The following is a 15,171-nucleotide window of genomic DNA, read 5'->3' as shown; positions in this document are numbered from 1 at the left end:
CACGGTCCCTACCGAGGAACACAGCAAGAACATCAGCCATGATATCCGCCTTGATCACAGGCCAACCAGCGCGAAAGAACTCCCAGGTCAGCCCATCCGGCCCGGGCGACTTATTCGCAGGCATCGCCTTGACGGCGCACCAAACCTCATCCTCGGTAAATTAGGCCTCGAGCCCGGCCAAGTCGACGGGGTTTAGCCCAATACCAGCCAGATCGAGATCATGCACCCTAGGGAGCGGGCGTCCCACCAGATCCACGTAGAAACTAGTGGCCATCGCCTCCTTGTCGGGCTGCTCAAACGTTGCCGTCTCTCCGCGTTTGAGGACTGCAATGTGTTTGCGCCGCCGCCGCTTAGAGGCTTGGATGCGAAAGAACTGAACAGACGCATCCGTGTCCTTGACCCCATCGACCCTCGCTCATTGTCGGGCAATGGTCCTCTGGAGAGAAGCGAGGCCTAACACGCGGCGCTTGAGCCCCCGTCGGAGCGCGAGCTCGTCAGGATCTAGCTGCCGGGCCTCCTGGGCCTTGTCGAGCTGCAGAATGACTTCATTAGCCACCAGGAGCTGATCACGAATATTGCCCACACGAAGGGAGCTCCAACGCTGAAGATCGCGCGCCACACACTTGAGCTTGTGATCGAGCCGCTCGAGCGGGCCTAATCGCGCGGGCACAACACGCTCCCAGGACTCCACCACGGCTTGCTGGAACCCGCCCAGCTTGACCCAAAATGATAAGGGCTAAGCCCAAGGATGTGCCCGATCTTCACAGATTTGGGTGGAACTCGTGGGGGTAGGTGGATGAACGCGATGAACACGAAGGGGAATCGTGGGGATACAACACACACACGCACACAAACCGGTTTTCCCTCGTAGGCCCGATACACCTACTCGATAGAGGTTGCGAGAAAAGACCTTCCGGTAGAAGTCCCGCAAAGAGATCGACAAATCGAAGCTCGCAAGATCTAGAAGGGTGAAAAGACCGGAAGGTTGATAGAAGTGCAAGCAAAAGACCAAATAGGTAGAAGTGCAAGCAAAAGATCAAACAAACGGTAGAAGTCACCAAAGAGATCTTGACAAGTCGATAAGGAGCCCGGGTGGGTACAAGATCAAAGATCTAGGTAGGGTTCCCACAAGGGTGAGCTAAGCTCAGGTTTAATTTCACATCAAGTCTAATCTCAGATCTGAGACAACTAGGCTATATATAGTAGGTGGGGCGAAGGGATAAGTTACAACTAAAAGTGCTGTTGTGCTGAAGTTCGATGGGGCGGAAGTTCCGGTCATCATGGGCGGAAGTTCCGGTCAGGGGCGGAAGTTCCGGTCTGGAGGGGCGGAAGTTCCGGTCGGGCGGAAGTTCCGGCCAAGTTCCGGCCTTGTTCCGGAAATGCGCCATTGTCCCGCAGTAACATCCAGTATGGTTTTCGCCGACTTTCGGAACTTGGGCGGAACTTGGGCGGAACTTGGGCGGAAGTTCCGGTGGGCGGAAGTTCCGGTCCTTGGGGGCGGAAGTTCCGGCTGGACCCTGTTTCCTGGGCGCTGGAAAGCATCTTGAGAGCATCTGGGAGGCATCTGGCCGGAAGTTCCGGTCCTGGAGGGCGGAAGTTCCGGCCTGGGCGCTGGAGCTCCATCTTCATCATTTCCAGCTCTCTCTCCAATGGCTTGGTCTCCATGGCTTGCGTCTTGGTCGATGTACCTGATTGAGCATAGGGTATTTGCATGAAGTAGCATGCCATCCAAGGGAGTATCAAATGCATACGTGGAGAGGAGCGAATTCACCTCTTGGTGTAGGGCTTTGGCTCGAGCTCGTGTCATTGGGCCACGATGAGGGCTTGTCGGTCTTGAGGAGGCGGTGTCCAAAGGCCACCCCGTATCATCTCCCCCCCCTTGGGAAAGAGTCGTCCTCGACTCTAAAGTGTCTTCATCTCCTCGACATAGCATCCTATCCTTGATGTTGATGATGTACTTGGTCTTGAGGGTTGTACCATTGAAGTTCATTAAGCACATGTGTTGGTCCGTGGCGATGGTTGTTTGTAGTCCATGTAGTCGAATGTTCTCCCTAAGCAACAATGTATGCATGTGTGAAGCATTAACCGTTCGAGAGCATGGCTTGCATTGATCTAAAGGATAGAGTCTAGCTACCACATCAAAAGTTGGAGCATGGGTATAGGGGTTGGAGATGGACTTAGCTTGAAAACAAATGGGGCGTTGTATGCATGGAAGCTTGATGTCTCTCATCATCTTGTTGTCATGGTGGTGTGTGGAGAGCATGGTAAGTGTCATGTCTCGTCCCTTCTTCTTGGAGTTGAGACGGGTAGCTTGACGAAGTACATGTTCTTGTATGATGGTTCGTGTGTCTTCATGTAGTTTCTTCATGGTGATGGCGCGCTTGTCGGAGTCCATGTTGGTGCTCTCATGAATAATTGGAGGTGGGATGTGGCTTCCGAACAAGAACTTGGGTAACAGCAACTTTGCCTTGGACACGAAATCATCATGCGAATGGAAATCAACCAATTCTTTTTCCGCGGAAAACTTGGCAAAAATGGGAACAAAAATTGTATCGGTGTAGTCAATGTTTTGTGGGACAAGGAGTGATGTATAGGGAAGTCTCATTTGCAAGTCACAAAAAGGGTGTTGTGTAGCGTTGTCCCAAACAAACGGAACATTCAAAAGGCCAAAAATGGTGCTAATGTTTTTCATGAAGCGAGTATGGAAAATGGCAATGGTATGGAAACGTCGAGCTTGGGCAATTGTGGTTGGCATGTGCCGCTTATGTATATCCCCAAAGGTCGAGTAATTCACTTCAATGCCAATAGAGGAAATCGCAAATCCAAAGGAAATCAACTTTTTGTGTGCCAACGGCCATAAGATGCATAAGGTCTCTCTCACATATATAATATGGTCCTTGAGGTTCATGGGACACATGAGGATATCATCAAGTCCACTTTTGTCAACAAGATGTTTCAAGAGATGTTGCATAAGACGCAAAACGAGTGGCGAAACAAAGGAACAACCCAAAGGCATGACAAGAATTGTTGGAACCCCACGTGGGTTAAGGATTGCATGAACATACCCGTGTGTTTGACAATCATGAGTAGGACGTTGCATTTCCTCTTGTTCGTCGGTGTTGGTGTGGTGAGTGGTACCTTTTGGTAGTATGGCGCCTTGCATGAAGTCGATGTGGTGATCTATGCCTTGAAGCGATGGTAGTAGAAAAGTGCTTGATGTCTACGTTCCCCCTCCTTTCCTGTAGACAGTGTTGGGCCTCCAAGAGCAGAGGTTTGTAGAACAGCAGCAAGTTTCCCTTAAGTGGATACCCAAGGTTTATCGAACTCAGGGAGGAAGAGGTCAAAGATATCCCTCTCATGCAACCACTGCAACCACAAAGCAAGAAGTCTCTTGTGTCCCCAACACACCTAATAGGTGCACTAGTTCGACGAAGAGATAGTGAAATACGAGGTGGTATAAATAAGTATGAGCGAGTAGCAACGGTGCTAGAAAAGTGCTTGGCGTGTAGTTGATGGTGGTGGTATTGCAGCAGTAGTAACGCAGTAAAACAGTAACAAGCAGTAGTAACTCAGCAGTATTTAGGAACAAGGCCTAGGGAATACACTTTCACTAGTGGACACTCTCAACATTGATCACATAACAGAATAGATAAATGCATACTCTACACTTTTGTTGGATGATGAACACATTGCGTAGGATTACACGAACCCTCAATGCCGGAGTTAACAAGCTCCACAATAATGCTCATGTTTAAGTAACCTTTAGTGTAAGATAGATCAACGAGACTAAACCAAGTACTAGCATAGCATGCACACTTGTCACCTTCATGCATATGTAGGAGGAATAGATCACATCAATATTATCATAGCAATAGTTAACTCCATAATCTACAAGAGATCATGATCATAGCATAAACCAAGTACTAACACGGTGCACGCATCTGTCACCTTTGCACACATGCAGGAGGAATAGAACTACTTTAATAACACATCACTAGAGTAGCACATAGATAAATTGTGATACAACATGCTGCAATCATAAAGAGATATAAATAAGCACCTCACTATGCCATTCAATGAGTAAGTATTCTGTGAAATCTAGCCTAAGAGACCCACACGGTGCACACACTTGTCACCTTTACACACGTGGGACGAGGAGTCTCCGGAGATCACATAAGTAAAACCCACTTGACTAGCATAATGACATCTAGATTACAAGCATCATCATATGAATCTCAATCATGTAAGGCAGCTCATGAGATTATTGTATTGAACTACATAGGAGAGAGATGAACCACATAGCTACCGGTACAGCCCCGAGCCTCGATGGAGAACTACTCCCTCCTCATGGGAGCAGCAGCGGTGATGAAGATGGCGGTGGAGATGGCAGCGGTGTCGATGGAGAAGCCTTCGGGGGCACTTCCCCGCTCCGGCGGCGTGCGGAACGGAGATCCTGTCCCCGGATCTTGGCTTCGCGATGGCGGCGGCTGCGGCAGGTTTACGTGGGTTTCGTCAATTGGTATCGGGTTTTCTGATCCGGGGGCTTCTTATAGGCGAAGAGGCGGCGCGAGGAGGGCTGACAGGGGGCCACACCATAGGGCGGCGCGGCCCCCCCTCTGGCCGCGCCAGCCTAGGGTTTGGTGGCCCTGTGGTCCCCCTCTGGTCCTTCCCGGGTGTTCTGGATGCTTCCGATGAAAATAGGAACTTTGGCGTTGATTTTGTCCGATTCCGAGAATATTTCGTTACTAGGATTTCTGAAACCAAAAACAGCAGAAAACAGGAACTGGCACTTCGGCATCTTGTTAATAGGTTAGTTCCGGAAAATGCACGAATATGACATAAAGTGTGCATAAAACATGTAGATAACATCAATAATGTGGCATGGAACACAAGAAATTATCGATACGTTGGAGACGTATCAGCATCCCTAAGCTTAGTTCTGCTCGTCCCGAGCGAGGTAAAACGATAACAAAGATAATTTCTGGAGTGACATGCCATCATAAACTTGATCATACTATTTATAAAGCATATGTAGTGAATGCAGCGATCAAAACAATGTATATGACATGAGTAAACAAGTGAATCATATAGCAAAGACTTTTCATGAATAGCACTTTCAAGACAAGCATCAATAAGTCTTGCATAAGAGTTAACTCATAAAGCAATAATTCAAAGTAAAGGTATTGAAGCAACACAAAAGAAGATTAAGTTTCAGCGGTTGCTTTCAACTTGTAACATGTATATCTCATGGATAATTGTCAACGCAAAGCAATATAACAAATGCAATATGCAAATATGTAAGAATCAATGCACGAGTTCACACAAGTGTTTGCTTCTTGAGGTGGAGAGAAATAGGTGAACTGACTCAACAATAAAAGTAAAAGAATGGTCCTTCAAAGAGGAAAGCATCGATTGCTATATTTGTGCTAGAGCTTTTATTTTGAAAACATAAAGAGAGCATAAAAGTAAAGTTTTGAGAGGTGTTTGTTGTTGTCAACGAATGGTAGCGGGTACTCTAACCCCCTTGCCAGACAAACCTTCAAAGAGCGGCTCCCATTTTATTTTATTTTTGGATGGCACTCCTTCCAACCTTTCTTTCACAAACCATGGCTAACCGAATCCTCGGGTGCCTGCCAACAATCTCATACCATGAAGGAGTGCCTTTTTATTTTAGTTTTATTATGATGACACTCCTCCCAACCTTTGCTTACACAAGCCATGGCTAACCGAATCCTTCGGGTGCCGTCCAACAATCACATACCATGGAGGAGTGTCTATTTTCGTTAATTAATTTGGGACTGGGAATCCCATTGCCAGCTCTTTTTGCAAAATTATTGGATAAGCGGATGAAGCCACTAGTCCATTGGTGAAAGTTGCCCAACAAGATTGAAAGATAAACACCACATACTTCCTCATGAGCTATAAAACATTGACACAAATAAGAGGTAATAAATTTTGAATTGTTTAAAGGTAGCACTCAAGCAATTTACTTTGGAATGGCGGAGAAATACCATGTAGTAGGTAGGTATGGTGGACACAAATGGCATGGTGTTGTTTGGCTCAAGGTTTTGGATGCATGAGAAGTATTCCCTCTCGATACAAGGTTTAGGCTAGCAAGGTTGTTTGAGGCAAACACAAGGATGAACTAGTACAGCAAAACTCACATAAAAGACATATTACAAGTATTATAAGACTATACATCGTCTTCCTTGTTGTTCAAACACCTTACTAGAAATTATCTAGACCTTAGAGAGACCAATTATGCAAACCAAATTTTAGCATGCTCTATGTATTTCTTCACTAATGGGTGCAAAGTATATGATGCAAGAGCTTAAACATGAGCACAACAATTGCCAAGTATCACATTACCCAAAACATTTATAGCAATTACTACATGTATCATTTTCCAATTCCAACCATATAACAATTTAACGAAGAGGAAACTTCGCCATGAATATTATGAGCTAAGAACACATGTGTTCATTCGAACCAGCGGAGCGTGTCTCTCTCCCACACAAGCATGATGTAATCCAATTTATTCAAACACAAACAAAAACAAAAGCAAACAAACGAGACGCTCCAAGAAAAAGCACATAAGATGTGGCCGAATAAAAATATAGTTTCAGGGGAGGAACCTGATAATGTTGTCGATGAAGAAGGGGATGCCTTGGGCATCCCCAAGCTTAGACAGCTTGAGTCTTCTTGATATATGCAGGGGTGAACCACCGGGTGCATCCCCAAGCTTAGAGCTTTCACTCTCCTTGATCGTAGTATATCATCCTCCTCTCTTGACCCTTGAAAACTTCCTCCACACCAAACTCGAAACAACTCATTAGAGTGTTAGTGGACAATAAAAATTAACATGTTCAGAGGTGACACAATCATTCTTAACACTTCTGGACATTGCATAAAGCTACTGGACATTAATGGATCAAAGAAATTCATCCAACATAGCAAAAGAGGCAATGCAAAATAAAAGGCAGAATCTGTCAAAACAGAACAGTCCGTAAAGATGGATTTTATTAGGCCACCAGACTTGCTCAAATGAAAATTCTCAAATTGAATGAAAGTTGCGTACATATCTGAGGATCATGCACGTAAATTGGCATAATTTTCTGAGCTTCCTGCAGGGCAGTGGGCTCAGATTCGTGACAGCAAAGAAATCTGGAACTGCGCAGTAATCCAAATCTAGTACTTACTTTTCTATCAACGGCTTAACTTGGCACAACAAAACTCAAAACTAAGATAAGGAGAGGTTGTTACAGTAGTAAACAACTTCCAAGACACAAAATAAAAACAAAGTACTGTAGGTAAAAACATGGGTTATCTCCCAAGAAGTTCTTTCTTTTTAGCCATTAAGATGGGCTCAGCAGTTTTAATGATGCACTCGCAAGAAATAGTATTTGAAGCAAAAGAGAGCATCAAGAGGCAAATTCAAAACACATTTAAGTCTAACATGCTTCCTATGCATAGGAATCTTGTAAATAAACAAGTCCATGAAGAGCAAAGTAACAAGCATAGGAAGATAAAACAAGTGTAGCATCAAAAATTTCAGCACATAGAGAGGTGTTTTAGTAACATGAAAATTTCTACAACCATATTTTCCTCTCTCATAATAACTTTCAGTAGCATCATGAGCAAACTCAACAATATAACTATCAAATGAAACATTCTTATCATGAGTCTCATGCATAAAATTATTACTACTCCCAACATAAGCATAATCAATTTTATTAGTTGTAGTGGGAGCAAATTCAACAAAGTAGCTATCATTATTATTCTCATCATCAAATATAGGAGGCATATTGTAATCATAATCAAATTCACTCTCCATAGTAGGTGGCACCAAAAGACCACTATCATTATAATCATCATAAATAGGAGGTAAAGAATCATCAAAGTAAATTTTCTCCTCAATGCTTGGGGGACTAAAAAGATCATGAAAACCAGCTTCCCCAAGCTTAGAACTTTCTACATTATTATCAACAATGGTGTTCAAAGCGTTCATACTAATATTACTACCAGCATGCAAAGAAGATTTCATAGGTTTTTTAATTTTCGCATCAAACAATCCATGTTTTAAATCAGGAAATAGAATAAGAAGCTCACTCTTGTACATTATGCCAAACTAGTGTAAACAAGAAACAAAAAGATGCAATTGCAGGATCTAAAGGAAATAGCTTTGAGCACACACACAACGGCGCCAGAAAAATACTTTACCTGAGACCGTAGTATGAGTGCCTTTTACCTTTCCTCCCCGGCAACGGCGCCAGAAAAGTGCTTGATGTCTACGTTCCCCCTCCTTTCCTGTAGACAGTGTTGGGCCTCCAAGAGCGAGAGGTTTGTAGAACAGCAGCAAGTTTCCCTTAAGTGGATACCCAAGGTTTATCGAACTCGGGGAGGAAGAGGTCAAAGATATCCCTCTCATGCAACCACTGCAACCACAAAGCAAGAAGTCTCTTGTGTCCCCAACACACCTAATAGGTGCACTAGTTCGGCGAAGAGATAGTGAAATACAGGTGGTATAAATAAGTATGAGCAGTAGCAACGGTGCTAGAAAAGTGCTTGGCGTGTAGTTGATGGTGGTGGTATTGCAGCAGTAGTAACGCAGTAAAACAGTAACAAGCAGTAGTAACTCAGCAGTATTTAGGAACAAGGCCTAGGGAATACACTTTCACTAGTGGACACTCTCAACATTGATCACATAACGAGAATAGATAAATGCATACTCTACACTTTTGTTGGATGATGAACACATTGCGTAGGATTACACGAACCCTCAATGCCGGAGTTAACAAGCTCCACAATAATGCTCATGTTTAAGTAACCTTTAGTGTAAGATAGATCAACGAGACTAAACCAAGTACTAGCATAGCATGCACACTTGTCACCTTCATGCATATGTAGGAGGAATAGATCACATCAATATTATCATAGCAATAGTTAACTCCATAATCTACAAGAGATCATGATCATAGCATAAACCAAGTACTAACACGGTGCACGCACTCGTCACCTTTGCACACATGCAGGAGGAATAGAACTACTTTAATAACACATCACTAGAGTAGCACATAGATAAATTGTGATACAACATGCTGCAATCATAAAGAGATATAAATAAGCACCTCACTATGCCATTCAATGAGTAAGTATTCTGTGAAATCTAGCCTAAGAGACCCACACGGTGCACACTCTGTCACCTTTACACACGTGGGACGAGGAGTCTCCGGAGATCACATAAGTAAAACCCACTTGACTAGCATAATGACATCTAGATTACAAGCATCATCATATGAATCTCAATCATGTAAGGCAGCTCATGAGATTATTGTATTGAACTACATAGGAGAGAGATGAACCACATAGCTACCGGTACAGCCCCGAGCCTCGATGGAGAACTACTCCCTCCTCATGGGAGCAGCAGCGGTGATGAAGATGGCGGTGGAGATGGCAGCGGTGTCGATGGAGAAGCCTTCCGGGGGCACTTCCCCGCTCCGGCAGCGTGCCGGAACGGAGATCCTGTCCCCCGGATCTTGGCTTCGCGATGGCGGCGGCTCCGGCGAGGTTTACGTGGGTTTCGTCAATTGGTATCGGGTTTTCTGATCCGGGGGCTTCTTATAGGCGAAGAGGCGGCGCGGGAGGGCTGACGGGGGGCCACACCATAGGGCGGCGCGGCCCCCTGCGGCCGCGCCGGCCTAGGGTTTGGTGGCCCTGTGGCCCCCTCCGGTCCTTCCCGGGTGTTCCGGATGCTTCCGATGAAAATAGGAACTTTGGCGTTGATTTCGTCCGATTCCGAGAATATTTCGTTACTAGGATTTCTGAAACCAAAAACAGCGAGAAACAGGAACTGGCACTTCGGCATCTTGTTAATAGGTTAGTTCCAGAAAATGCACGAATATGACATAAAGTGTGCATAAAACATGTAGATAACATCAATAATGTGGCATGGAACACAAGAAATTATCGATACGTTGGAGACGTATCAGTAGTCCATGAGGAAGCTCGTCAGGGAAGACATCTTGGAATTCCTTCAAAAGAGACAACAAAGACGAAGGAAGTGTTGTTAAGTTGTTAGTCTCCGAGGGTGGCCCCTTGCAAATGAGCACATAGTGCAATTTGGTGGATGGGTTGTGGTGCACTTCTCTCATCTCACTCTTGGTGGCTATGAGGACACACTTCATCTCACTCACATATGGCTTGTGGCTCTCACTTTCTTTGTGGTGGGTCACTCTCTCACCTCTCATCTCACTAGGGGGAGTAGCTTCCGTAGCCCTCGCTAAAGCCTTTGCATTGTCGGCAATTACTTGGCTAGGAGTCATTGGGCGTAGGATGAAAGACTTGTCGCCGACCTTGAAGCTATAGGCATTTGTGTAGCCATCATGGTTTGCTCTTTTTTCATATTGCCAAGGGCGACCAAGTAGCATGTGGCACACCGTCATGGGCACGACATCACAATCAACGGTATCTTCATAAGCGCCAATCTTGAAGGATATTGTGACGGTGTGTTGTATCTTCACATTTCCCTTGTCACTTAGCCATTGCACATGGTAAGGATGGGGGTGTTTCCGGAGCGGAAGGTTGAGCTTGGAGCATATGTCGATACTTGCGAGGTTGTGGCAACTCCCTCCATCGATGATAACCTTTATTGACTTGCCATTGATTCCGGCTCTTGTTTGGAAGATATGGCACCTTTGGTCTTCATTGGGGAGTGCATGGGTTGTCAACACTTTGGTCACCACAAGTGATGGGCTTGCATCATGCACACATAGGAATTGTTCTTGATCTTCCAACTCCTCATCTTCAAGTGTTGTTGCGGCTTGCACCAATGCTTCATATGCATCTTCACTCAAGTATTCCACATTGCCATCATCTCGAGTTATCATAACTCTTGTGTTCTTGCATTCAAAGGATTTATGTCCTTGAGCACCACACTTGAAGCAAGTGATGTTACTAGATCCCGTGGAAGCTTTGGAGGACATAGTTGATTGGTCCGGCTTGAAGCTTGTAGTCTTGATGGTACTTCTTGTTTGTTTGGGAGGGTCCTTGGAGGAACTATCACTTGTATTCTTGGTGCTTGCGGAGTCATTTGTTGCATTTCTTGCGGCGAAGAAGGACTTTGTCTTTGCACTTTCTATGTCTTCTCGCACTTGGCGCTCGGCTCTTGTAGCTTGATGAAGTAATTCAACCATGTTGGTGTAAGGCAAGAACTCCACTATCCTCTTGACGGGAATGTTCAATCCATTCAAGAATCTTGCCATTGTTTGCTCTTCTCGCTCATCCACATTGGCACTCATCATGGTCATGTGCATCTCCTTGTAGTACTCCTCAACGGACTTGAAGCTTTGCTTGAGTTGAGTAAGCTTGTTGAAGAGGTCACGCTTGTGGTGGGTGGGCACAAAGCGTTTGTGCATGACTTCTTGCATCTCTTCCCATGTGCCAATGGGCTCTAAGTTTTCCTTGTCACGCTTCTTGTTCACTTCTTCCCACCAAACATTTGCATATCCCTCAAACTCAAGTGATGCCATAGCTACTTTCTTTGCTTCGGAGAAGTTGTGGATGCGGAATATCTTGTCAACCTTGAGGACCCAAGACAAGTATGCATCGGGGTCTTCCTCTCCTTGGAACTTGGGCATGGTGAATTTGAGTTTTCCAAAGATTTCTTCCTCATTACGGTCATTGCGTCTAGGCGGTAGTCTTTCTTCACCATGGTCTTGGCGTGGTTGAGGTTGAGGTTGTGGACCTTGAGCATCTCGATTGTTGTTGCTATGTTGTTGACGAGGAGGTGGTCTTCCATGACCTTCATCTTGATCATCATTGTTGTGGCGGTGTCGAGGCATCACACTTTCTTCACTTGATGCTTGGTGATGACTTGATTCTTCATGTCTTGCCGTTGGAGGTGGTCTTCTTGCATGAGGTCGATCATCATGATGGCGGCGATTATCTTGACCTTGAGGGCGTTGTGGTGGAACAACATTGATTATTTGGCGCTCTTGGTGCGCTTGCCTTCTAGCTTGAGCTTCTTGTACTTGTCGTTGCCGCTCTTGTTCTTCAAGTGCTTGTTGTTCATTGCGGAGACGCTCTTGTTCCCTTGCGCGAACTAGCTCTTGATCATGTCGAAGGCGTTCTTGCTCTTGTTGGAATTGAGCATGGAGATTCTCTTGTTGAAGGCGCTCTTCTTCAAGGCGTTGACGTTCTTGGACAAGTCGAAGTCGAGCTTGTTCCGCTTCTTGAGCTTGTTGATGAAGCACTTGAACATCCACATTATGGTGGCGTGGGTCTTCATTGGAATCATGGTGAGACGGTGTAGGAGCTCGTGACCTTGAGCCATGAGAGCGCGAAGACCTTGAGTGGTGTCTTCTATCTTCTTGACGGTTGAGTGTATGGAGGATATTGTTCAACGCCGTCTTCATTTCCCTTGTCTCTTGACCTTGTATGGCAAGTGTTGCCTTCAACTCGTTGCCTTGAGTTTCAATCTTCTCATTGAGGTCTTGAACTTGATTGTTGAGGTCATTCCTTTGCACTTGAACTCTTTCTTCATAGCGGACGTTGGTATCCTTGAGCATGGCTTCAAATTGATTGAGCTTGGCGTGGACGGCTTGAGTAGCTATCCAATGTTGATGCCGCGTCATCGGTAGTTGATTCCCTTCTCCACTAGACATGGTTACAACTAAAACAAGAACTATGTGGTGGGTGGTTAGGAAAGACTACCAAAAGTGTCAAAACTTGCAAACCAAAATCGAAAAGGTGTTTCAAGACGGAGGGCAACCGATATGTATGCACACACACAAAACAAAAACTCTATATGGTGTTAGGTATGGATGTGGAAGCCAAATGGAAGAACCAAACGAAAAGTCTATTGTCAAAAGTGGGTAAGATCCAAAAGTCACAAGTCAAAGGCGGTGATCACAAAAGGCATACACAAGGTGGAACACACGCGTGGGACAAAATGGGGTTAGCGCGACTTGGAAAATGAGCACGAACAAAATTGGTCCTAGCGAAGACTACTAGCTCGGTGTCACGCTAACGCAAGAGAGACCGTGGCTTGGTTGCAAAATTGAGAAGCAACTAGATTTGCGCAAGACGCCTCTCTTCTCTTTTCTCTCTTTTGCTTATAAGCTTTGGACTCTTTTGTGTATAGGTGTCATCACACTCTTTTTCTTTCTCTTTTTGTATTTTTTTTTCTCACTATGCAAGGATGCTACTATCTATGTAAGTATGTCACACTTCTTTTGCTTATCTTTTCACACGAGCTTGCTTCGTAGCTTTGCTTAACACACGCACACCCTCACGGTCGGGACGCTTGCGCAATGCTTCGCAACACTAGAAAGCCACTCTCGATAGGAAAGGTACGCAAAAGAGGCTAAGGCTACAAGTTAGGAGCAAGTTATACCACTTGATGATGGTGGCCGACGACTTTGAACTTGCTATGGTGGAGGTGTCAAAAGAACCGCTTGGATCTTCGGGGTGCCGTCGTCGTTGTCGATGTTGCGGAAGCTTTGTGGTTGCTGAAATGGCACACAAACCGAAGTCCAAACACAAGGGGGTTAGTGCCAAAACGAAAAACGAAGAATGCTGTCAAAATTTCGGCTGGCCGGAACTTCCGGTCCCGGGCGGAACTTCCGGTTCGGCCGGGCGGAACTTCCGGTCGCAATCAGATCTGCGGGCTGTTCTTCGATTTGGGCGGAAATCCGGGCCGAAAATCTTCGAATTCGCGGAAAATTTGGCACTAAAAGCGGTGGGAAGGTGGGGGAATTGCAGATCAACACCAAAGACAAGTTTCTATTGGACCAAAACCACCAAAAACTCAACAAATCGCGAGATCGATCCAAGGCCAATTTGGGGCTATTTTTTGGGAAAAAAAATTTTTGAGAATTTTTTTGGACGAAATTGGTGGAATTGGGGGCTGTGGGGGTCAAATCCGTGGCAACCAAAGAGCTGCTGATACCATATGATAAGGGCTAAGCCCAAGGATGTGCCCGATCTTCACGGATTTGGGTGGAACTCGTGGGGGTAGGTGGATGAACGCGATGAACACGAAGGGGAATCGTGGGGATACAACACACACACGCACACAAACCGGTTTTCCCTCGTAGGCCCGATACACCTACTCGATAGAGGTTGCGAGAAAAGACCTTCCGGTAGAAGTCCCGCAAAGAGATCGACAAATCGAAGCTCGCAAGATCTAGAAGGGTGAAAAGACCGGAAGGTTGATAGAAGTGCAAGCAAAAGACCAAATAGATAGAAGTGCAAGCAAAAGATCAAACAAACGGTAGAAGTCACCAAAGAGATCTTGACAAGTCGATAAGGAGCCCGGGTGGGTACAAGATCAAAGATCTAGGTAGGGTTCCCACAAGGGTGAGCTAAGCTCAGGTTTAATTTCACATCAAGTCTAATCTCAGATCTGAGCCAACTAGGCTATATATAGTAGGTGGGGCGAAGGGATAAGTTACAACTAAAAGTGCTGTTGTGCTGAAGTTCGATGGGGCGGAAGTTCCGGTCATCATGGGCGGAAGTTCCGGTCAGGGGCGGAAGTTCCGGTCTGGAGGGGCGGAAGTTCCGGTCGGGGCGGAAGTTCCGGTCGGGGCGGAAGTTCCGGCCAAGTTCCGGCCTTGTTCCGGAAATGCGCCATTGTCCCGCAGTAACATCCAGTATGGTTTTCGCCGACTTTCGGAACTTGGGCGGAACTTGGGCGGAAGTTCCGGTGGGCGGAAGTTCCGGTCCTTGGGGGCGGAAGTTCCGGCTGGACCCTGTTTCCTGGGCGCTGGAAAGCATCTTGAGAGCATCTGGGAGGCATCTGGCCGGAAGTTCCGGTCCTGGAGGGCGGAAGTTCCGGCTGGGGCGCTGTAGCTCCATCTTCTTCATTTCCAGCTCTCTCTCCAATGGCTTGGTCTCCATGGCTTGCGTCTTGGTCGATGTACCTGATTGAGCATAGGGTATTTGCATGAAGTAGCATGCCATCCAAGGGAGTATCAAATGCATACGTGGAGAGGAGCGAATTCACCTCTTGGTGTAGGGCTTTGGCTCGAGCTCGTGTCATTGGGCCACGATGAGGGCTTGTCGGTCTTGAGGAGGCGGTGTCCAAAGGCCACCCCGTATCACAAATCCTCTCGAACCTGAACCGCCGCTTGGTAGGGAAGCCAACCGCGGTCGACATGAGGAGAGGGGCAT

The sequence above is a fragment of the Lolium rigidum genome, chromosome 5, assembly GCF_022539505.1.
Source record: "Lolium rigidum isolate FL_2022 chromosome 5, APGP_CSIRO_Lrig_0.1, whole genome shotgun sequence".
Classification (NCBI taxonomy): Eukaryota; Viridiplantae; Streptophyta; class Magnoliopsida; order Poales; family Poaceae; genus Lolium; species Lolium rigidum.
Note: the sequence above shows the minus strand (reverse complement) of the source record.